We start from the raw sequence: 24,236 nt of genomic DNA on the forward strand, positions 1-24,236 counted from the left end.
GCATCTTAGTCATGCTGGCCACATACTCGGAAGCTGTCTGCAGACAAACGCCAGCTCCCTCGGCCAATAAAGCAAGATGAGCACCACAACCCCAGAGTTGGTCACGACTGGACCTAATGGTCAGGGGTCCCTTTACCTTTATTTTAGGCGTGCTGATTTCAGTGGGTCTTCTGTGAGTGGAGCTTATACAACCCCAGGTCTCCACTGAATGTATCAAAAGGACATGGGTGCAATGTGCAAGGGTGAAATGCTGCCCATTCTACTTTCTCATTTTCTCAATCTTAAACTCAGCTTTTCACATTTCCACATCAGTTTGCAAACTTTTTTTTCATTAGAAACAGGCCACTCATCAACGTTTTAATGTGCCTTTCTCCAGATATACAGTGGTACCTTGGTTCTCAAACTTAATCCGTTCCGGAAGTCCGTTCCAAAACCAAAGCGTTCTAAAATCAAGGCACGCTTTCCCATAGAAAGTAATGCAAAATGGATTAATGTGCTCCAGACTTTTAAAAACAACCCCTAAAACAGCAATTTAACATGAATTTTACTATCTAACGAGACCATTGATCCATAAAATGAAAGCAATCAACAATGTACTGCAGTCACACAATCAATCAATCAATCAGTAGCTGAAATGGGTTCCACACAGTCACAAAAACAAAAACAAAAAAGCCGCAAAAGCAAAAACGCAAAATAAATAGCAAAACAGACAGACCTCAGCGTAACACATAAAACGGAAGTGTTGCACTCAAATCGGAAGTGTAACTCTCAAAACGGAGCACGTTCGGCTTCTGAAAAAAGTTTGCAAACCGGAACACTTACTTCCGGATTTGCAGTGTTTGGGTTCCAAGTTGTTCGAGTACCAAGGTGTTTGAGAACCAAGGTACCACTGTGTACACATTCATATGTACAATTTTGCCTCATATGTGCATTTTTTTGCAAACAACTTGTGCTTTATTTTCACAAATATCTGCATTTTATGGGCACTTTACCCCAGTCTATGCATTTCTGTACACAGTTACTTTGGCTAGAGAACTGCATTGCAAACTTTGGAGAAGTGAGGATGTCAAAGGGTAGATGACTTTTGGTTTGCTTATCAGTTTGGAAAGTGCAAATTAGGTCTGTTCTCCTTTAAATGTGAACTGAATCTATCCCCCCCCCCATTCATAATGGAGGAGCAGGGCTAACCCTTTCTTAAGGAGCCCAGATGTGTTTGCTGTGGCTTGGAGAATATTGTGGTTGGTTTTACCATGAGGTTTGCACATGCTGTGGAAATACTAGGTAGTGAAAAAATGTGTACCAAGAAATGCATGTAGCAAACTAAGGCATACATTAAAAAATGCATGCACTGGTGAAAAGAACGTACAAAAATTGCATTATTTTAGGAGAAACTGTTTTGCAAGAACATGCACGCCAGGCCAAATAGCATACAAAAATGCATTTATGAGGAAAAATTTGCGCTATTTCCATGAATTTTGATGGTTTTCTGATGTGAAAATTCATGAAAATAGTGCAAATTGGTGAAAAGAAAGTACAAAAAATGCATTATTTTGGGAGAAACTGTTTTGCAAAAACATGCACGCCAGGCCAAATAGCATACAAAATTGCATTTATGAGGGAAAATTCGCACTATTTCTATGAATTTAGATGGTTTTCTGTAAACTGATGTGGAAATGTGGAGAACTGAATTTAAGTTTGGAGAAATTAAAAGAAACTGAAACTGCCCATCTCCCTCCCCCACCTGACCCCCTGGTTTTCTATTTTTCTTTTCCAATTCACACTCAATAATCCATTGCTACTGAGCATGCTCAGTTGTCATCCAACTGCTTTGGGGTTTTTTTTGGAGGGGAGTACCATTCCTTCTTAGGCTTCTTAAAAGAAGTGGGTTTTTGGTTCTTCTGCAAACTTCTAGGTTCCCCTGAGCCTGCTGAGACCTCTCTCTTGTTTTTTCATGCCCCTTCACTTCCATTGGCACTCACCCATGGAGTTCGCTCTTACAAGGAGCGGTGGTGGAGAAACCCTATACTCGCAGGACAAAACAAACATAGCCAGAAAACTCAGACTTGAGAAAGATGGAAAGAATTTGCTGAAATAGGTAATTGAACTAGAATACAATAAAGGGAGGTGTGAGGAGGCCGATGAAACAAGTAAATGAAAGGTAAAGATATGGAACATTGGATGTGTGTTTTAGTGTTTTTGTTTCTTTTTGCTGTTTTGTTGTATTGTTTTTTTATGTTTTTCTTTTTTTGTATTGTAAGGTATGTTCTGTTAAATTTTTTTATTGTTTTCCTTTTTTCTATTTTCTGTAATTTTTTAAACTCCTAATAAATATCATTAAAAAAAAGAAAAAGAAAGAAAACTCAGACTTGATAGCCAAATGACCTTTCAGAACTCCTCCTAGCATGCCAACCCACCAGACAAAATTCCTTCTATTAAGTATTCCAAGTGGAAATCTGAGGGATGGGACGGATGTGGCAACTCTATCCTGTCCAGTTGTGCCTGCTTTTCATGTCTTCCTTCCTTCCTTCCTTCCATCCATCCAACCAACCAACCCACCCACCCACCCCAAACTCTCAAGATGAATAAGCAGCTGTCATGCCCCTCCCTAACAAACTCCAAATTAATTACCTGGCTTAATTTGTGGAACAGAACCAACTCTATCATTTTAACCCTTCCATGTCCATCAACCGCAAAGAGCCTCCAATATGAGGAAAAGTTGCAGCATTTGGGGCTTTCTACTTTAGAGAAAAACTAAATAAGAGTAGATATGACAAGACATTTATGAGATTATTCACAGTGTAGAGAAAGTCGAAAGAGAATTTTTTCCCTTACAAACTAGAACTTGTGGCCACCCAGTGAAACTGAATGTTGAAAGATTCAGTACGGACAAAACAAGTGACTTTGTCATGCAGAGTTAAACTGTGGAGCTTTGCAACCAGAGGATTGGACTAATTCATGGAGGATAAGGCTATCAGCGGCTACTAGCCATGATGGCTATGCTCTGCCTCCACGGTCAGAGACAGTAATACTTCTTAAAACCAGTTGCTGAAAACCACAAGAGGGCTCTTGTGCTCAACTCCTCTTTGAGAGTTTCCTGTGGCGTAGCGTGGGTTGCCAGTGCCCGAGGCCATGGGGAGGGTCATGAGAGAGAGGGAAACGGACAGAGTACAGTGGTACCTCAGGTTAATAACTTAATTCGTCCTGGGGGTCTGTGCTTAACCTGAAACTGTTCTTAACCTGAGGTACCACTTTAGCTAATGGGGCCTCCCACTTCTGCCATGCGGCCGCTGTGCGATTTCTGTTCTGATCCCGAAGCAAAGTTCTTAACCTGAGGTACTATTTCTGGGTTAGCGGAATCTGTAACCTGAAGCGTCTGTAACCCGAGGTACCACTGTACACATGTACATTCTACTGCCTAATGGCGTCCGCATCACCTAGGAGATCACAATCACAGACATAAGAAAAGAAGAGCTGTTTCATTGTCTGGAGAAGCTGCTTCCTGGTTCACATGGCGAGCCGTTTTCAATGGAGCCCAGCAACAGAAGCATGCGGCTGTATTGAGGCAGCACCGGGTGTTGAAAATTTGCGTCCCTAACCATCTTCTGCCCAGGGCAACCACCCCTTGTGGGCCCCCCCCCATGCTGTGCCACTGAGAGTTTCCCACAGGAATCTGGTTTGCTACTGTGAGAACAGGATGCTGGACTGCATGGGCCATTGGCCTGATCCAGCAAGCTTTTCTTACGTTCTTATGATATTCCCTGCTCCCTGCCTGAAAGCCTTGACAACCACTGCCACTAGTGCAGCCAATACTGAACTAGCAGACCAATCATCTGACTTAGTATAAGGCAGCTTCCGATGTTCAGCTGGCCATCCCACTTAGAAAATGCCAGCTGGTCTAGAAGGACTAGCCAGAGCGGGCTGGGCAAAGGGGGGGGGGGCTGGCTGCGATCTGACCCCAGCGGGGAATGTGCTCTTCTCCTGCCACCCTCGCAAGGCACACGGCAGCGGCGGCAGCTGTTTCCTTGGCTCCCGCTTTGCTTATTAGCTCTGAAACACATTAGCAAGCAGGGTGCGGGAGGAAGCCGGGGAAGGCAAGTATCACTTCAGAGTCCAGAAATAGTTAGGGAGTGCTAATACCTCCCTTCCTGCAGAAGTCAGGTTGGAGGGGGGTGGAGAGACACACCACACATTGGCACATTGAACCGTTTCCATTTTGGGACACACTGATGGGACTTTGGCCAGGCTGCTACTCTCAAAGCTATCCCCAAATCTGCTTGTCTCTGTTTGCCTCCTTATCAAGCCGTGGCTGAAATCACACACACGTAGGTGATGGAAGCAAGGACCTCTGCCAGAGAACTGCTGCCAATTGGCATAGGCATTATTGAGCCGGATGGACAAAGACTCTTTCCTGGTGTAATGCAACTTCCATGCCCACTTGGCATCCCTAGGGTCTTTTCAACTAGAGACTCCAGAGGTTGACTTTGTTACCTTATGTAGGAACCCTAGGAACCTGCAGAGTCAGACCATGGGCCCATCTAGCTCAGTATTGTCCACGCTGCCTGGCAGCAGCACCCCAGGGTTTCAAGTGAAGCCTCTCTTAGCCCTAAAAAGGTAAAGGGACGCCTGACCATTAGGTCCAGTCATGGCCGACTCTGGGGTTGTGACGCTCATCTCGCTTTATTGGCCAAGGGAGCCGGCATACAGCTTCCGGCTCATGTGGCCAGTATGACTAAGCCGCTTCTGGCGAACCAGAGCAGTGCACAGAAACGCCGTTTACCTTCCCGCTGGAGCGGTACCTATTTATCTACTTGCACTTTGATGTGCTTTCAAACTGCTAGGTTGGCAGGAGCTGGGACCGAGCAACGGGAGCTCACCCCGTCGCGGGGATTCGAACCGCCAGCCTTCTGATCATCAAGTCCTAGGCTCTGTGGTTTATCCCACAACGCCATCCGTGTCCACTATTAGCCCTACCAGGAGATTAAACTTGGGAACCGCTGCATGCAGTGCAGATGCCCTGCCACCGACTTACAACCCTTCACTATTCTGAGTGGTCCATCTAGCTCAGTATTGTCTACACTGGCTGGCAGCAGCTCCCGAGGGATTCAGGCCTTTGCCCAAGCATCTTCCTGCCATAGGCAAGGCAGAGATGTCCCTTTGCACGTAGTGGAGCTTACTTCTGAGTAGCAGTGCCTGAGACCGAGAAACACAGACTGCATTTTCCTTTATTCGTTTGTAACATTACTGGTTGTTCTAAGGGCAATTACTTTAATGTTTGCTTGTGATGCTGATTGTTGGCTAGATGAGGAAATGAAGTTTATATTTTATTCTGCAAAACCGCCCTGAGATCTTACAATGAAGGGCGGTATAGAAATCTAATAAATAAATAAAAGAAATAATAAATTAAGTTGGAGTGTAGTAGCAATCTGATAATGACCCTGAGATACATGGGAACGGGCTAAGGGAAGCAAGCACAGCCCATGCTTTTGGGCTGCTTATGAAGGGTCATTGGGTGGGTTGTGTTTTTAAAAAATGAGCAACAGCATGACTTCGGATCTGAAATACAAACAGGTAGAGCATGCGGTTCTTGTACAACAATATGTGGAAACGGTGAAAAAAATTGGAGAGGCGTGGAACCACAGAGTGCTTCAGCAGATCAAATGGATTTGGAAAATGCGTATTTTCAGCTGTGATGCAGATTTGGCCTGAGATTATAGTGTGCATTTCCCAGAGTGGTTTAACCAGCAATCCTTTTTCTTCTCAAGGATCTTTTGAAATTGTAGCTCTGTGAACCGAAAAAGGGTCTCCTAACAACCCTCAGCACTGCAGTTCCCAGGATTTGGGAGAAGCTATGGCAGCACACAAGCACTTTAAATGTTGTGGTGGATGTGGCCCATGTCCTCTGTGATGTTTGGACAGAAGGCTTCAAGCTTTCCTTTATTATTTATTGCTTTCCTACAATGAGGCAAAATAGTCACTAGAGGGCACTTCAGCCTCAGATTCTGCAACACGGACCATCCTTTGTGAAGGTGTTTCTCCCAAAGAAGATTCCTTGGGAGATGTGAGACTGTTTTATTTAAGCTATTTATATACTGCTCAATTACCAAAGTTTCTAAGCAGGTTTGCATAAAAACGAGAAAGCATACAATGGATAAGAGCAATTAAAATTAATCACAGAAACAGAAAACTTCCTAAAAATGCCTGCTGAAATGGAAAGGTCTTTGCCATAAACCTCAAGTTTAGCAGGGAGGGGTCCTGTCTCATCTCAGCTGGAAGGGACTCCCAGAGAAACAGCGAATACACAGCTTCTGGGGGATGTGACTCATGCATCTGAACTATGGGGGAACACTAAGAGAGACTCTCCCCAAGATCTCAGTGATCAGGCAGGGATATGGCATTTCATTTTTATTTTATTTTGTATTTATAAAATTTATATACTACCCTTTGTCCAAGGACCACGGGGCAATTTACAGTATAAAAACACACAAAAAAACATAATAACCAACTAACTAATAACATACGCACCCCAAGACACAGTTTTAAAGGCCATAGATTGCTGACTTAGATATGGCCCAGGAGGAGAGGAATGTTTTTGCCTGGCACCAAAAAATACACAATGAAGACACCAAGTGAGTCCCCAGCCTTGTAATGCATATAAAAATATACATACAAATGCAAAGCGTGCATAAAAATCTCCCTGGCATGCTAGCTTTCTAGGGACAAGAATTCTTTGTGCAGACGAGTGTTCAGCTATCTGAGCACCCTTTCTGCTGTTTGAAGCCGTATAAGTCAGGCATTCCTCCATGAGATCTAGGCCAGTGTTAAAGGTAAAGGGACCCCTGACCATTGGGTCCAGTTGTGGCCGACTCTGGGGTTGCGGTGCTCATCTCGCTTTACTGGCCAAGGGAGCCGGCGTACAGCTTCCGGGTCATGTGGCCAGCATGACTAAACCGCTTCTGGCGAACCAGATGCGTGCACGGAAACGCCGTTTACCTTCCCGCTGGAGCGGTACCTGTTTATCTACTTGCACTTTGACGTGCTTTCGAACTGCTAGGTTGGCAGGAGCAGGGACTGAGCAATGGGAGCTCACCCCGTCGCAGGGATTCGAACCGCTGGCCTTCTGATCGGCAAGTGCTAGTCTTTGTGGTTTAACCCACAGCGCCAACTGTGTCCCAGGCCAGTGTTAAGGCCATACAAATAAGTGGAAACAATTTTAGATTGGAGAAAGGTGCCCATTAAGAGCGATATATTCTTACATACCCTGAAAGTAAACCTGGCAGGGTATAAGAATGACTGGTGGCTCTGATTTTCTGAGGTGGTGGTGGGGAGGGAAGGGGTCCAAATCATGGATGCTGGTGCTGATTATAATATCAGGTAATGGGTTGTATGAGTGAATTATGCATGTCCCAGGCTTGCATTGTTGTAAGCAGTAAGAAGGAGTCACTGGTAGTCCACACCAGGAATCACCAACACAAAACCAAACCTCTGTGTGTGTCTTTCTGTAGAATGATGAGCCAACCAAGAGTGAGTTCAACAATATTGGAAGGCTCCCCATTAGAGAGAAAGAGAAAGAGAAAGATCCACGTTTCCTTTTGTTGTTGTTGTTTAGTCGTTAAGTCATGTCCGACTCTTTGTGACCCCATGGACCAGAGCACACCAGGCACTCCTGTCTTCCACTGCCTCCCACAGTTTGGTCAGACTCATGTTTGTAGCTTGGAGAACACTATCCAACCATCTCGTCCTCTGTCATCCCCTTCTCCTTGTGCCCTCTATCTTTCCCAACATCAGGGTCTTTTCCAGGGAGTCTTCTCTTCTCGTGAGGTGGCCAAAGTATTGGAGCCTCAGCTTCAGGATCTGTCCCTCCAGTGAGCACTCAGGGCTGATTTCCTTCAGAATGGATAGGTTTGATCTTCTATGTCAGCAAAAGAAAATGGCTCCCTGATATATTTTTAAAAATAAGTTTGGTACCATGGACAGCTCCCCAGTGAGGAAGAGCTTGTTGGCACATTCTTCCTTGGTTTAAGGATTCTGGAATCTTAACACCACCCAGCACAAGACAGCAGCCATACCATACATTTCAAGAACTCTTATACCACTTTAACAGCCAAGGGGAATTCCTGGGAACTGTGGCTTGATATGATTTCTGGGAAGCGTAGGTCTGTGAGGTCAGCACCCTTAATGTGTGGCAGGCCCCACAATGCTTTGGAGGAAGCCCTGATTGTTAAAGTGGCAGGAGCATGCTTTAAATGTATGGTGTGGATGTGACCGAAGGAAGCTTTATGTGTATGGTGTAGAAGCTCCATTTCCACTGGGCTTCTGGGTAGGCATGTCTAGGATTCTGCTGCTAAACATGGCATTTTAGACCAGGGGTGGGGCACTAAGGCAATGTTTACATGCCTTGCTCTTCCCACTTTTGCCTTGGGCCCCACCCCAAACTGGAATGTGGCCCTGAGAAGGCTGCCCAGAAGGGAATGCAGTCTTCAGGCTGAAAAACGGTTCTGCACCTCTGTTATGAACACTTCAAATGTATCACATGTGCTCTCTGGACCGAGTTACTCGATTCCACAAGTTTTCCCCTTTTCTTAAAACACACACACACCAAACCCACCTTCCATGTGCCAGGAAAACATGCTCTATAAATATTTTCCATGTTCCAAAGCTGTGAACCCCCTTAGCAGTTCTGAGTAACATAAATTTCTGAATGTGGCTATTATTAGTGCTAAAAATAATCCGAAGCCATGAAACAAGCAGTGAGACGTGTTGTTGCACGTGGAAGGTACATGCTGTCAGATGCATTATTGTGAGGCTGATTTAGGAAAGGAGGGAGGGAGGGGAGAGAGAGAGAGAGAGAGAGAGAGAGAGAGAGAGAGAGAGAGAGAGAGATCTAAGTTTTCTAGCAGAGCGATGGTTGAAGGAGACTGTTTTTGGTGACAGAAGGCTCTTATTGGCATTCACCCCTTCAGAATCTACACAGAGACCCAAGCTTCACAGGCTGTGGGAGACTCACGATCAGACCTCCCAATGTTGTAAAGAAAAGAAAAAGAACGAGTGTAAAAGGAGCCCACTGGAGAATAAGCAAATTGGCTTTGGGAAGCTGCTGTGGGGAAGAGGGAATTCCACTCGTTCCACCCTGCTACTTTGGCTAGCCAACCAGGACCCAAATTTGCTTCAATTCATATTTAATAGGAACGGGGAATCTTTTTCAGCCTAACCACATTCCCTTCTGGGCAGCCTCCTGGGGGCCAGAGGCAAAAGCAGGCAGAGCAATTAATGTTGTGGGTTTGAGCCCCAGATTGGGCAAAAAGGCTCCTGCATTGCAGGGGGTTGGACTAGATCAAGCATTGGCAAACTCAGCCCTCCAGATGTTTTGGGACTACAACTCCCATCATCCCTAGCTAACAGGGCCAGTGGTCAGGGGTAATGGGAATTGTAGTCCCAAAATATCTGGAGGGCCAGGTTCGCCTATACCTGGACTAGATGACTCTCTCGTGGGCTCTTCCATCTCTACAATTCTATGATTTTCTACAATTGGCTAGTTTCCAAATGCCTGCCCACCCACCCACCCATTGCATATATATCCCACCTTTTCCTCCAAGGAACTCAAAGTTGCACACGTGGTTCTCCCCCTCCCCCATTTAATCCCCACAACAATCCTGTGAGGTAGGGACTTCCGGGGTGGCGCCATCGACAATAGCGGACTCCCTCTGAACCGGAGGGACCAGCTCCGCGCGAAACGGGTCTTTTCTGCTGCGGCGAAGCAGGGACCCTTTCAGAAATCACAGGCGGATGAAGCCTGTGACCGTGGGACTCGGCGGGTACCTTTAGCGCCCCCCAACCCGCAAAGGAGCCCACTAACGGGCTCCAAAGCGAAGAGGGGGAAGTGGCGCGGTGCTGTGAGTCAACTGCTATTTCCGTGGAGCAAAGCCGCACAGCCGTTGCCAGAGAGCGCTGCCTTTTTCCTGGGACAATTTGGCATCTAAAGTAATCACCCATGAGTACTCAAATATTGAACAATTGGACTTCAAATAAGAACTGGTGATTAGAAAGGAATTGGACTTAAAAATCTACCTTAATTTGGCACTGAAACGGGAAGGTCTAAACAGGAAGTCAGCCTTCCGTTTCCTTGTAGTCAGAAGAAAGCAAAGACAACGTAAACTAGACCTTAGAAAAATACTTTCAAAGGATTGGTTTTCACCATTTAAAACCATTGAACCCCCCTTCGGTAGCAGGAGAAGAAGGGGGATCTTTTTTTTTTTTGGACTGTTTAAACCTGCAGAAGTGAGTTTAAAGTAAAGTAACTTTCCACCGTCCTGACCCTGGAGTGGGGTGTCAGAATTGACGTTTTGAAGCTCATTGACCAGAGACAAATGCTTTTGACAGATAGTTAAAAGAAGAGTAACATTGTGATTCCACTGTTTCCTTTCGCATTTTAAAGGAACTAATATTGACAAAATATCTTAAAAAAAGAAAAACTTTGTTGCTAGTGTCTTTAAAAGAAAGAACAACCAGAAGTTCCCCCTCTAGAGGGGACTGTGAAATTGTAACCAAATCTAGGGAGCTTGCAGCTGCCACAGATTACAACCGTGGGAAAGGAATTGTGACCTTGCAGGACAATGTTATCAGAAGCATTGTTGGGTGCTTTCTGTAAAATAAATGCCCTATTGGATCAGTTAAGTCAGAAGACGGATTTGATGACTAATGCGACCAGAACATTTGAACAGGTAGTGGGAAATTATATGGAGCCCACCCAGGAACTTAAACAGGAGTGTGTCCTGACAGAGCAGATGATAGAAGAGGATGTTGCAGAATCTTGGGCGCCAGAGATGGAGGGACTTTTGGCCCAGCAGGAAAACGAGCCTTTGGATTTGACAAATGAACTTGGAAAAAACCAGATTTGGAAAGACAAAGTTTGGATTGATTTGGAAATGGGGGGTTGGACTGACCCCCCTATGCAAGGATGTTTTGACTTTCTGAGTCTGGCAATGGGCCGTCAGAGGTTTGGAGCTGTTGGGACTTCCAACTTTGGAGGGAATTTGAATCATGTCTTAAAATACCACATGGAGTCTAGTCTGGACTATGAGAAAGGGGCTGATTTGTTGAAAAGGGTCAAAAACACTACCAAGCTGGAGCTCCAACGAGGGAAAGGAAAATATGAAGAAGAGCTGCGGAAGGGACATGGAAGAGATTTGAAGGCCTCGGATATAAGATCACCAGGTTAATGTGCCAGACTAATGGGATAAAAAGGACTGACAATCCCAGGACCGGGGGGAGGGGATGCTGGAAGAAGATTGGATTGTTTTTATTCTCTTTTTTTATCATCAGAAATGTTTTATGAACGTTGGAAAAATGTTGAAATGAAATTACTTGGCTCTTGTAAAAATGTTTAAAGAATTAGGTAAAAAGATAATGGTTATGAGAAGCTGGTAAAAATAAGATTTAAGTGTTAAGTCTTAAAGGTTTTTTATAAGATAAGATGAAAATAGAGTATGGTAATGTAATGACAGAATATTATGAATTATGGAAAGGATTTGCTGTGACAATTATTAATCAAGATACAAGAGATGGGAGGAGGAGGAGGTCATGGAAAGAAGGTAATGAAAGTGGAGAATTTGAAAATGATGGTTTTATTTTTTCTTATTCTTTTTCTGTTTTTGTCTTTTTTCTTTGTAATTTTGTCTTTTTTCTTTGTAATTTTGTCCTTTTTCTTTGTAATTTTGTCTTTTTTCTTTGTAATTTTAAAAAATTCTTTTTTCAATAAATATCATTATAAAAAAACAACAAGAATCCTGTGAAGTAGGTTAGCCTGAGTGGCAGTGACTGATCCAACGCCACCCAGTGAGCTTCATGGCTGAGTGGGAATTTGAACCCTACTCTCCCCGGTCCTAGTCTGACACTAACCACTACACCATCCATAGCTGTCAACTTTTCCCTTTTCTTGCGAGGAATCCTATTTGGAATAAGGGAATTTCCCTTTAAAAAAGGGAAACGTTGACAGCTATGCACCATGCTAGCCTCTACACTGTAATGTAATACCGTCCTGAATGCCAGTATCACATCTTTGTACATCCTTTTCAGGAATATATGTGTTTGCACACGCAATTTACCCTAGCATATTCATTTTGGTACACATTACATCGCTGGAGAAGTGCATTGCCAAATTTGGAGGTGTGCGGATTTCAAAGGATGGCTGTCTTTTGGTTCTTGTATAGTTTTGGAAACTGCAAAATATGCGAACTTAATTCATCCTCCTATGCCACTTTTAATGGTCATGGCTTCCCCCAAAGAATCCTGGGAGCTGTAGTTTGTTAAGAGTACTGAGAGTTGTCAGAAGACCCCTCTATTCCCCTCACCGAGTTACAATTCCCAGAGTTCCCTGGGAATGAGAGGTTAACTATTAAACCACTCTGTAAATTGTAGCTCTGGGAGGGGAAAGAGCTGAGGAAACTCAAAAACCCCAGAGAGCTGCTGCTGGTCAGTGTAGATGACACTGAGCTAGATGGACCAATGGTCTGACTCTTTATAAGACAGCTTCCTATGTCTCCATTTGCTTCTGCCCTTAATTCACAACCATGAGGAGTGGAAGATTATTTTTTGACAGACCACAGAACCTCTTTTCTGGCAGGCAAATAGTCCCAGGCTCAATCCCTGATATCTCCAGGTCATGTTGGGAGATACTCCTGCCGGAAAGTGTGAAAAGCAGCTGCCCAGTGCAGACAATATTGCTGTTGGCCAGGTGTGGGGAACCTTTGGTCCTCCAGGTGTTGCTGAGCTACAGCTCCCATTATCCCTGGCTATTTGCCGGGCTGATGGGAGTTGTAGTTCAGCCACATCTGGCAGGCCAAAGGTTCCCCACGTCTGAGCTAGATGGCTTGACTCTGAAAGACAGCCTCTTCTGTTCCTGTGAAAGACCATTGTGAGCCCAAGGAGCAGCTGTTCTGACTTGGGTACCAGGCATATCCTTCGATGAAACGAGCGTGCCAGGTGCATGTGCTTGAATCATGAAACCACCTTTACCTCCAGCAGCCTTCCTTACCGTTACTCATCCTACCTGACCTAAAAAGAGACAAGAGGAGAGCTTTAAATAGAGAGATGGGAAGGGAAGGGGAGACAGGGAGTTGGAATGGTTTGAATCATAGGCAGCTTGGAGAAGAGAATGATTATATAATAACAAGGCTTATCTTGTACCTTGTGCTTTGAAGTGCTCTGGGAAGGGACGTAGCTCAGTGGCAGAGCAGCTGCTTTGCAAACTAAAGGTGTCTGGTTCAATTCCCAGAGTCTCCAGTTTAAAAAAATAAACACCAGGAAAAGCCTCGGACAGCAGACCCTCCAAGTGTCCCTGTTTCCCAGGGACAATCTCAGATTTTCAGAAGCCATCCCCGTTTCTGATTTGATTCCGGAATGTCCCACTTTTCCTTGTTGTTGTTTGTTGTTTAGTCGTTTAGCCGTGTCCGACTCTTCGTGACGCCATGGACCAGAGCATGTCAGGCACTCCTGTCTTCCACTGCCTCCCGCAGTTTGGTCAGACTCATGTTTGTAGCTTCGAGAACACTGTCCAACCATCTCGTCCTCTGTCGTCCCCTTCTCCTTGCGCCCTCCATCGTTCCCAACATCAGGGTCTTTTCCAGGGAGTCTTCTCATGAGGTGGCCAAAGTATTGAAGCCTCAGCTTCACGATCTGTCCTTCTAGTGAGCACTCAGGGCTGATTTCCTTAAGAATGGAGAGGTTTGATCTTCTTGCAGTCCACGGGACTCTCAAGAGTCTCCTCCAGCACCATAATTCCAAAGCATCAATTCTTTGGCAATCAGCCTTCTTTATGGTCCTGCTCTCACTTTTCCTTAGGACGTCCCTATTTTCATTGGAGAAATGTTGGAGGGTATGGAGTTATGTGACCCCCCCTGAGCCAAGGAGATAAGTAACTATACAACCTTTAGGAGACATCTGAAGGCAGCCCTGTATAGGGAAGTTTTTTTTAAAAAAAAAAAAGTTAAATGTTTTATTATGTTTTTACATATGTTAGAAGCCGCCCAGAGTGGCTGGGGCAACTCAGTCAGATGGGCAGGGTATAAATAATCAAATTGTTGTTGTTATCGTTATGGAATAGGCTGTCCTTATTTTCATCAGAGAAATGTTGGAGGCAGAGCAGGCAATAAAAGAGATGGACACATAGATTGGCTGGGTGTAAGACAGTTTGCTTCTTCTCCTCCATCTGGCTCTCTGCACCAGTCCTGTTCTTTGAGTAAGTCCTGAGCATTCCCTAACTTGCATTCCCATAACATGTGCAAACCTCATGACCAAGCCAACCACAATACTCTTTGAATGGGAATGGCTGTTAACTGACTCCTTCTGTCCTTCTCTCCCTGCCACCCCTCGCTGGTAGTGAGGCAGGAACATCTGAACTGCCCAAGGATTGCTTGTCTAAGGGCCCTTGACAGAATAATAAAGCATTAGTAGTGGACGTCTTCTGCTTGAGCTTGTTTTGAGATGCTTCCTCCTCGCCTACCACGTTAGTGCTGTCCTGAGGATGGCGTGCTATAGCTCAGCAAAAGCAGGGCAAAAAGATACCAGAATCTCTGTGGTATAAAATGTTCTGGGATTTCAGCAGGAAATTACAGGATCTGCACTGACTAGGAATAAAGCAGTACAGTATTACTACTGCAAAACCTTTGCAGACACAAACGAAACTGAAAGCACATGTGACCACGCTGATACCAACACGAATGCAAATCATCACGAGTGCAAAATGAAGAGGACATCTGGAGGAGGCCTAAGAGCTGGAGTGGGTATTCACAAGCATTTGCAATTTGCCAAATGACTTTGCCCTTCATATTCTGAATTCAATAGTTGAATCTGTACTTTGTGGAATTTTAGCTTCAAAACCCCAAGCCGATTCACTCTTCCCAGAATCTCTCCGTTCTTTGATTTGGGAAAGCATCATAAATATCATAAGGTATCAGCTGGCAAAAACAAAATGAGCCAGGGATTAAATGCTGCCGATGGAAAACACTGAAATGAAATGTCAAGTTTTAGAAAGAGTGAGATCAGATATCCCTGGATGCGAAACGGAGATTCCAGACTTTTGGCAAAAGTTGTATTCAGAGACTACCTGGAGAAAATTCAACATCAATATTTGCCGAGGAGAATTCTGGGAACAAATTCAAATTCAATGCCAGAGACTGAATTTGATCTAGCTACAAAGTCTCCTTGAAATCAGTGGCATCCATGGTTTCCATGAGACTTCCCTGTGATTAGAGATGAGCGAATCTGTCAATTTCAGTTTCCAATTTTTCCAGTCCTAAGCGAAGGTCAGGTTGGTAGTAGAGCATGTGCCTTGCATGCAGAAGGCCCCATGTTGAATCCTTGGTATTTCCAGGCAGGCTTGGGGAAACCCCCAGAGAGACACTGGCAGTCAGTGCAGACAACACTGAGCTAGGGTGGGAGGGTGGCTCAAATTAGTCAGGGCATGATAAATGCTGCTTACCTTTAGGCAAGGTACATGTTTCTGGGTGGGTAATATGACAGGGTACCATGTTCAATATTGCTGAAATGAGTTTATTAAAATTATATGAACGCATGAACAAAGAAAGAAGCAATACGTTAGTGTGACACCTCCGCTGACATCAGGCAGCTGTCTTCACTGCTGCTTAAAACATTTTGGTTCAGGCAAGTCTATCCAGCTACGTAGGATGTGGACATGAGTTTTAAATTCTTTTTAGCTACTGTTGGTTCTAATCGCCTTTTGAATGTTTTTAAATACCATTTTTAATTGGTTTCTATCAATAATGTTAATAATAATAATAATAATAATTTATTTATACCCTGCCCATCTGGCTGGGTTTCCCCAGCCACTCTGGATGGCTTCCAACAGAACATTAAAAACACAATAAAACATTAAATGTTAAGAACTTCCCTAAAGAGGACTGCCTTCAGACGTCTTCTAAAAGTCAGATAGTTGTTTATTTCCTGGAAATCTGATGGGAGGGTGTTCTGCAGGGCGGGCGCCACTACCAAAAAGGCCCTCTGCCTGGTTCCCTGTAGCTTCACTTCTCGCAGTGAGGGAACCGCCAGAAGGCCCTCGGCACTGGACCTCAGTGTCTGGGCAGAACGATGGGGGTGGAGACGCTTCTTCAGGTATACTGGGCCGAGGCCGTTTAGGGCTTTAATATTTTAGTTTATATTTTTTAGTACATTGGTACTTTGGGTTACAAATGCTTTGGGTTACAGACTCTGCTAACCCAGAAGTAGTACCTCGGGTTAAGAATTTTGCTTCAGGATGAGAACAGAAATCATGTTCCGGCGGCGTGACGGCAGCAGGAGGTCCCATTAGCTAAAGTGGTGTTTCAGGTTAAGAACAGTTTCAGGTTAAGAACGGACCTCCGGTACAAATAAAGTTCTTAACCTGAGGTACCACTGTAAACCACTTAGATGTTTCCTTATAATCAAGTGGTAGATAAATTTTGTTACAAATTCACCACCATCTTCCACTAGCTAAAGGCAGCTTAAAGCAGGTGATTTGTGGTGGATCTGTGGTGGGGGAAATAAGGAGTTAAAGTTCCCCATGCCCTGTGGTCCAGATGGAAATCCTCCTCTACCCACACACACACTTAATTTTAAAAAGCACCACAGATACGGTTTGCAATTCTTTGTTAAGGTCCATTTTAGACGGTCACCCCTTTAGGACAGGGAGCTTTCGTACCTGATCTTTGTAAAGTGCCACACTTATGTCAATCTCTCCTCTCCCTTTAAATTAATAAATCAGGGAAGCTGGGGTGTACAGTTGTGAGAATAGATGCTTGGAAAGGAGATGGTTAAATGGATTCTTAAGTAAAGCAGGAGACAGCACTGGGTAGTTGCCAAGCATCTCTGTTGTTTGGGAAATTATAAGCAGTCCACAATTACCAGGAACTACCTGAAAGGGAAATTCTTCTTCCACCTCCACAGGCTGCATAAACACAATACATTTCTAGCACATGATTTCTTCCCCCGAGGAATCCTGGGGATTGTAGTTTGTTAAGGGTGTCGGAAACCATAGCTCTGTGAAGGATAAATTACAGTTCCCATGATTATTTTTTTTTGTGGGGGGGGGGGAAGTAACATGTTTTAAAGTTCCAGCCTTTCTCAACCTGTGGGTCCCCAGATGTTGTTGAACCACAACTCCCATCACCCCTAGCTAGCAAGGCCAGAGCTCAGGATGATGGGAGTTGTAGTCCAACAACATCTGGGGACCCACAGGTTGAGAACCGCTGTATGATAGCATGTATGCAGGAAGACACTCCTTGGATTAGGAGGTTGTCATCTCACTGTAGAGAAAGGAATCAAAGGACAGCCTGCAGCTTGAGTTCACGTGTCACTTTAAACCATGGTTTAAATAAAACTTTAATAAATCATGGCTTGGTGCAGACATGGGGGGAACCTATCTAACCCCAGGGCCAGATTCTGACTTGGTGAACCTTCTGGGGGCTGCATTCCAGTGATGGGGTGGAGAGTAGAAGACAGTTTCAGTAGGTAACTTGCTCTGTCTCTGAGCCATCATTTGCTCTTGACTGTGTTCCCTAACCCAGCCTCTGTTTAATTGGTGGAGCTCAGGATTCTCGCAAAAAACAAAGCAGATCAAGCCTGAAGCTTCCCCGTATCACTGCTAAAAGAGAACAGATTTTTGACTTTTTGAGTGCTACAAACATACATACGTTCGCTGTGCACCCCCAAAAGCCCAGCCCAGTGTTTCAGAGCTCCTGTCTCTTTAAGAGCCTTTTGGCTGCATTCCAGCTGCTTGAAAGAGAGCTAAAGAAACCCACAAAAGAGGAGGGGGTGGCGGAGAGTGTGTGTGTGTGTTTGTGTGTGCAGGACAGTGTATGCCTTTGTCAAGCGATGCAAGGTTTTTCTATTCCGGAAAGAATTTTGTGGGGGTGGATGATGAGCAGATAGTTTTTAAATGGTCTTTTAATAGGTTTTTAATCTAGATTTAAGCCACTTTACCATGAAGTCAGGAGTTAATACTCCAATTGATTTTAAATGGAGCTGGATTGCATTCTGCATTTATTTACTTGTAATCTCTTGAGAAAATTTGTTCCCTCCCCCTCAGTTGAACATAAGAAGATCCCTGCTGAGTCCAAAGGACTCTCTTTTCCAGCATTCTGACCAATTAGATGCCTATAGGCAGAAGCCCACAAGCAAAACAGGAGTTCTATCTATCATCTATCATCTATCTCTATCTATCTATCTATCATCTATCTTTTTATCTATCTATCTAATCTGTCTATCTATCTCTCTATCCATCTATCTTGTTGTTTTCTGGCCTTTTGCCCTTAAGGTCGCAGGGCTGCTTTTTACAACAATTAAAGCACAATGTTAAACACAGTTAAAAACAACTTACAGTAAGGTGGGTCCTAAAAATATACATCACAGATGTCAAAACCCAGGAGAAAGAGGTGTGTCTTCAGCCTTTCCTGAAAGCTGTATAATGAAGATGCCAGATTGTGGAGTTCCACAGCTTAGGATGCCCTCTCCCAGGCCAAACGCCCTTGTACTTGAGCTTCTGATGGTGGAAGAACTACCCAGAGCTACCCCCTCTGCCAATCTTAGCACCCAAGGAGGGAAGGAGGGCAATTTTTCAGGTATTGGGGACCTAGGTTGCCCATAGACCCATAGAATTCTAGAATTGGAAGTGACCACTACTGTTCTCTAGCCCAACTCCCTGCAATGCAAGAACTTTCGATTCCCATGATTCTGAGATTAAGTCTCCTGATTAAGTCTCCGATTCCCACGACTCTGAGATTAAGTCTACCGACTGAGCTTTGGTTAGGGCTTTGGAACACTAATGTGAGCACCTTGAACTGGGCCCAGAAATGCATCGGCTACCAGTGCAGGCCTATGTGAGATCTAAACGAAACCCCAGCCAGTAATCTGGCTACTGTATTTTGGACCAGCTGAAGTTTCTGAGTTGTCTTCAAGCACGGCCCCATGGACAGCACATTGCAATGTTCCAGTCTGGAATAGCCCTCTCCTGCTCATGAGCCCCAGACTGATATTCAGAGGTATCGTGCGTCTCATCCTAGAGGCAGCTTGTGGTTAATCGTCATCATCTAGATGTATCACCCGCCCTTTACCATAAGGTCCCAGGGCTGGTTGCATCGATATATATATATAAAACACAAAATTAAAATAAATTAAAATGATTCACAATGAAAAGAACAGCATGGGTCCTTAAAAATTTCAGGTGCCAAAAGTCACGGTAGAGCCTTGTAGCCATGGATGTCCTGATCCTCCTGGAATCTGCATAATGCCTTTTAAAAATCATTCAGATTGGTGGAATTTAGGAAGCTGCCTTATATTGAGTCTGACCATTGGTCCATCTAACTCAGTATTGTCTACACTGACCGGCAGCAGCTGTCTGGGATTTCAGGCAGGGATCTCTCTGACCGGGGATTGAACTGGGGAGCCTCTGCATGCAAAGTTGAGTGCTCTACCCACTAAGCCACGGTTCTTCCTCCAAATACCATCATCACATCTTTTTTTATTTATTGCACTTATTAGACACTTTTTTTTACAAAAAGTGAACTCAAAGTGACTCAAAATATAATAGAAAAATTAAACCAGTATACAACTAAAATAGAAACTTAAAAAACTGCCATGCTTAAAAAGCAGCGTAACGAATCCCACCCACTGAAGGAGGGCGCAATATCTAAATATCTCCAAGCTTAAGGGCCGAGAGCCTGCCTGTCACCTAAAAGTAGGCAGTGATGGTGCCAGGAGTGCCTCCCTGGAGAGACCATTCCATAAATGGGGAGCCACCACTGAGAAGGCCCGTTCTCATGTCGCCAACTTTTACACCTCTCTTGGAGATGGTGCAAGGAGAAGGACCTCAGATGATGAATGCTGGTTGTGCCTATGCATAACTTACGGACTTAACGTATAGAATAAGAACAAGAAGACCATATGTTTAAAGAAGATTGAAAAACATTTATTGAATATTTGGGAAATAATTGTGTACAGCTGAAAACACTGGCAGCGTTAAGATAAATTCAACAGTGTAAACAAGTTTTGATGGGTGCAATAATGGAATACCGAACGGTATAGTTTTTGTAAAATATGCAGGGATTTATGATATGTTAAAATGAACCATAGAAAGAGAAGGAGGGAAGTCACTGATATCTTAACGATGTAAAATGAGTATTTTAAAGAGAAAACTTAATAAAATTATATACAGATGATGAATGCTGGGTCCAGGCTGGTTCATGTGTAGCCTTAGGGTAGCAAATTCCTTCGTTTTACTATATGAAGAAGTCCTTCCTTTTGTCTGCCCTGACTCTTCCAACATTTGGATTTAAATATTCTAACCTGTGTTCGTAGGGGAGTCGCTCCAGCCCCCTGGTCATCTGGGTTGTCCTTTTCTTCACCTTCTCCGGATCGGCAATATCCTTGAACAAGTTTTCCGGGAGCTCACCTTTCAGGTGATGTTAGCATCAGAGGCTATTGGCCATGACAGCTAAGCCCTGCAGATATAGCACTACTGTTGGCTGGCTTTAAAAGAGGATTATCCAAATTCATGCAGGGAAAGGTTGTCCATGGCTACTTCTACCTCCACTGTGGGAGCAACAGTGCCTCTGAATGCCAAGTTGCTGGGAATCACAACTGGGGAGGCTGCTTTTGGGCTCAGGTCCTGTTTTCAAGCACAGGGGCGTCTGTGGTCCAAAAAGGGAAGAATCAGAAGGCGGGAATGACTGGATGCATCATTTAACAAGTGTACAAAAGAGGGGGGGAGAAAGAGAGTACAGTGGTACCTCAGGTTACATACGCTTCAGGTTACATACGCTTCAGGTTACAGACTCCACTAACCCAGAAATAGTGCTTCAGGTTAAGAACTTTGCTTCAGGATGAGAACAGAAATTGTGCTCCGGTGGCGCGGCGGCAGGAGGCCCCATTAGCTAAAGCGGTGCTTCAGGTTAAGAACAGTTTCAGGTTAAGCACAGACCTCCGGAACGAATTAAGTACTTAACCCAAGGTACCACCGTATATGGAAGAGGCAAGAGAGTTGATGTGGCAACGCTTAAGGATAACATTTTCCATATCAACAGAACCAAGGTCTGCCCCCCCCCCCAATTGCAGCCAAGAAAAATAAATATCAATTCAACACAAACACACACAGGTCAATCACGAAGTAGGATTGTCAAAGTGAAGGGGGATGTTGCTGACATTGACTGGCCTTTAACAGCTGCTGGAATTCAGATACAGTATAAAGAAAGTCCACCTGGGTTGATCCCTAGGTTTTCTCCTTAGCCATGCGGACTAGTAACTTCGGACGACCCTTTCCGAGGCACATTTTCCCAAATCCAGCAGAGGGCAGATTGTGTCTGTGCTTATATGTCTGAAACCTCCCCCCACTCCAAAAATTCCAGAAGATCCTCTACGAGAAGTGTCACGACCCATTTCACCCGCACCCCAATTTCCTGCACCCACAGTCCACTTCAGTTCCCCAAATGTCAAAGCAGCATGTCCAGTATTTTTAAGAGGCTTTTTTCTTCATTCCCCCCCCCCCCCGCGTCCGCCGCATTCACAAGTGAGACGCAAACGTGTAGAAGAAATCCCTTGCGTGGCTTCAGGAACACCCGCCCCCTAGAAGCGGAGAGAAAGAAGGACTTAACCAACAACAGCATCCAGTCATATATATATATATCAAAGCAACCAGATTAACCCTGATCCTTAAACCCCGACGCTTCTTCCTTTGAACCTTTTGGCAGCCGCTCAAAGCGGCCGCAGCAGCTCGGGCTTGACCTAGAAAACAAGACAGAAATGGGTGAAAGGAAGAGCGGCGGAACCCGAGGCGCTTTAGGACCCGGCGGAGCCGAAGCGGCTTCGCCAAAGCAGGCAGAGCAAGCAGGCAGGCAGGCTGCACACACAGAGCGAAGCGCGGAAGCGCCGGGGAGACCCTGCCCGCTCTCCAGGCAGGCGAGGAGAAGATCCACACACAGACATTCATCACAGAGAGGCGCAGAACAAAAGGGAGCAGCCACAGGGCGGGCTCGCGTCCATCCATCCATCCAGGCGGGGAAGGAGCGCGCGGCTGGGCTGGGTGGAAAGCGCTGCTTCTTCCTCGCCACGATGCCTGCCTGCTCCGCGGGCTGCAAGCGGCGCTGGCGACCATGGGGCTGCAGCTGAAGGCAGCGGGCTGTCGCTGCTGCAGCCGCCGCCGCCGTCTCCGCCGGTGCTCGCCGCCCGTGCTGCAGAGCCGCTCCCGTCTCGCCCGAGCAGCAGCAGCCGCCGCCGGTGGCCAGCAGCAGCAGCAGCAGCAAGGGGCTGCGGCGCAGCAGTAAGGCGGCCGCGGCGGGCGGCGAGCCTCCTCGGGCGCCTGCCTTGAGCACGCCGCCCTCCCAGGGCCCGGCGCGATCCGGAGGGAGGAGCGAGCGAGCGGCAGCCCGCGACACAGCCGCCGCGTCTGCGAGGACATGAGGGCAAGTGCCCGCGCCCAGGCAGGTGGGTCCGGCTCTGGATTCTTGGAGGAAAGAAGCAGGATTGGGGTATCGCGGGAATGTGATGTATTGGGGGGGGTCGGAGCTCTGGACCCCTCCCCCCACGCTTGGAAGCGACTGCGGAGGGGTCTTGGTTTTGGGGGGTTGCATGTGTGTGGGGGGGGATCAAGACAGGTGAGATGGAAAGGGGGTTTGTTGTTGGGGGAGAACTGGAGTGGGGTGGGTCTCCCTCTTACATAGATGCAAGGGGAGGGGGTAGTTTGGGGAGGGGGCGCGTGCGATTGGGTTGGGGGGGGTTAGGAACGTGCGCGAGGAGGAAGACGTCTCTCGGTCTACCTCCCCCTCCCCCCTCGGGTTGGGAGAGGTGACTCGGGTGCTGGAGGGGGGAGGGGCGCGGTGGGGAGGGGAGGGGAGCGCGCCAGCCAGGCGAGGTTTCGCTTGGGCGCCTTTAACACAAAGCGCCGCTGAGAACAATGAAGGCCCCCCCCCCGCGACACCCCGTGCGCCGCCCCTCCTCCCATTGCTACTTTCCACCTGCAGCGGCAGGAAAGGCGATGCCAGGATCATCCCCGCTGCAACCCAGGCAGGGATGGCGAGAGCAGGCGGGCAAGGTGCGGGTGTGGGGAGGTGGCGATTCTTCAAGCGCAAGGTCAGCATGTACTTTGTGAACACCCCGCCAGCACCACCGCAAGTGCAAAAGTGTGTGCGTGTGCATGTATGGGGAGAGCTTGGATCTCTCCGGGGAAAGCACACACACACACCCCTATCTGAATATGGGGCTGGGGCTCTGTGAAGGAGGGGCTCAGCTTATATAGTCTGCGTTGCTTGGAAAACACCCCCTTCCCTCCCGCCTCTACACACTATATTGAGCGTCTGTAATGCAGGGCAACAACGACAACCCCCTTCTCTTTCTCTCTCTCTCCCTCTCTCTCTCACACACACACCCCAACTCGGGGATCTGCAGAAGGTAAGCCCCGTAACCAGCATTTCCCCGCGCGCGCGCACCAGCACACACACATGCATTCATGCACATGGCTTTGTCTGGCGTGCACCTTCTTCCTCCCCCCCCCCACCCCGTAAGGGGGGAGGGAAGAGAGAGATGGCAAGGCAATGTGGGTGGTGGGGAGGGAACCGAGGCTTTCTTTTTCTCAATGGGCTCTTGAGAAGCCTCGCTGCTGTGTTCTGCCCATTCCAATCCCACCTGTTTGGGGTCGTTGCTGAAGCAGACAGGGAGTGGCCAGTGTGTTGTAGGATGGATGTACTGTGTGTGTGTGTGAGAGAGAAAGAGAGGTTATGGTACTGTAGCATCCTTTTCACCAGATCTCTCTCCCTTTCTGAATATGCAGAAGGGCCTGTAAGGAGAGGTGGTACTAATTTAAGAGGTAAAATATTCCCCTTGGTTACTCCCTGCCTTTACTGTGGAGTGTTTGTTTGTTCATAGGAAGGTGCCATACACAGAGTCAGACCACTGGTCTTGTTGGCTCAGTATGTCCAGAATTTCAGACAAGGGACTCACCTCCCTACCTACCTGGAGGTGCTGAGGACTGAACCTGGGACCATTGCAGGGGAAGAAGATGCTCTATTCTGCTGGGCTGCACTCTCCCCCCAAACCAGTGCTTTATTGCATTTATTGCATTGGCTTTCTAACCCTTTCCTGGGAAATAGCTCTGGAAGGTAGTCCGTCCGTCCATCATGTTCAGCCTTCTGTAATACACAGACGGCCATTGGATGTGTCCTGGGTTTTCATTGGCCTCCAGCAACCAGGCGCCCTCCAGA

General features: G+C 46.2%; 1 protein-coding gene across 2 annotated transcripts in view; it reads left to right on the forward strand.

Annotated features, from left to right (window-relative positions):
- SBK1 (SH3 domain binding kinase 1) overlaps nucleotides 1–24,236 on the forward strand; it is a 73,612-nt gene that overhangs the window by 12,669 nt on the left and 36,707 nt on the right. Inside the window, exon 1 of one of the 2 annotated variants that reach the window (XM_082199181.1) lies at nucleotides 22,314–22,464. The exons of the other annotated variant lie outside the window; for it this stretch is intronic. The gene's annotated coding sequence lies outside the window, so the exon portion shown is untranslated. Of the gene's footprint in view, nucleotides 1–22,313; nucleotides 22,465–24,236 lie in introns of those variants that run through there. 2 annotated transcript variants of the gene reach the window in all.

The sequence above is a fragment of the Podarcis vaucheri genome (assembly GCF_965113315.1).
Source record: "Podarcis vaucheri genome assembly, chromosome: 14".
Taxonomy (NCBI): Eukaryota; Metazoa; Chordata; class Lepidosauria; order Squamata; family Lacertidae; genus Podarcis; species Podarcis vaucheri.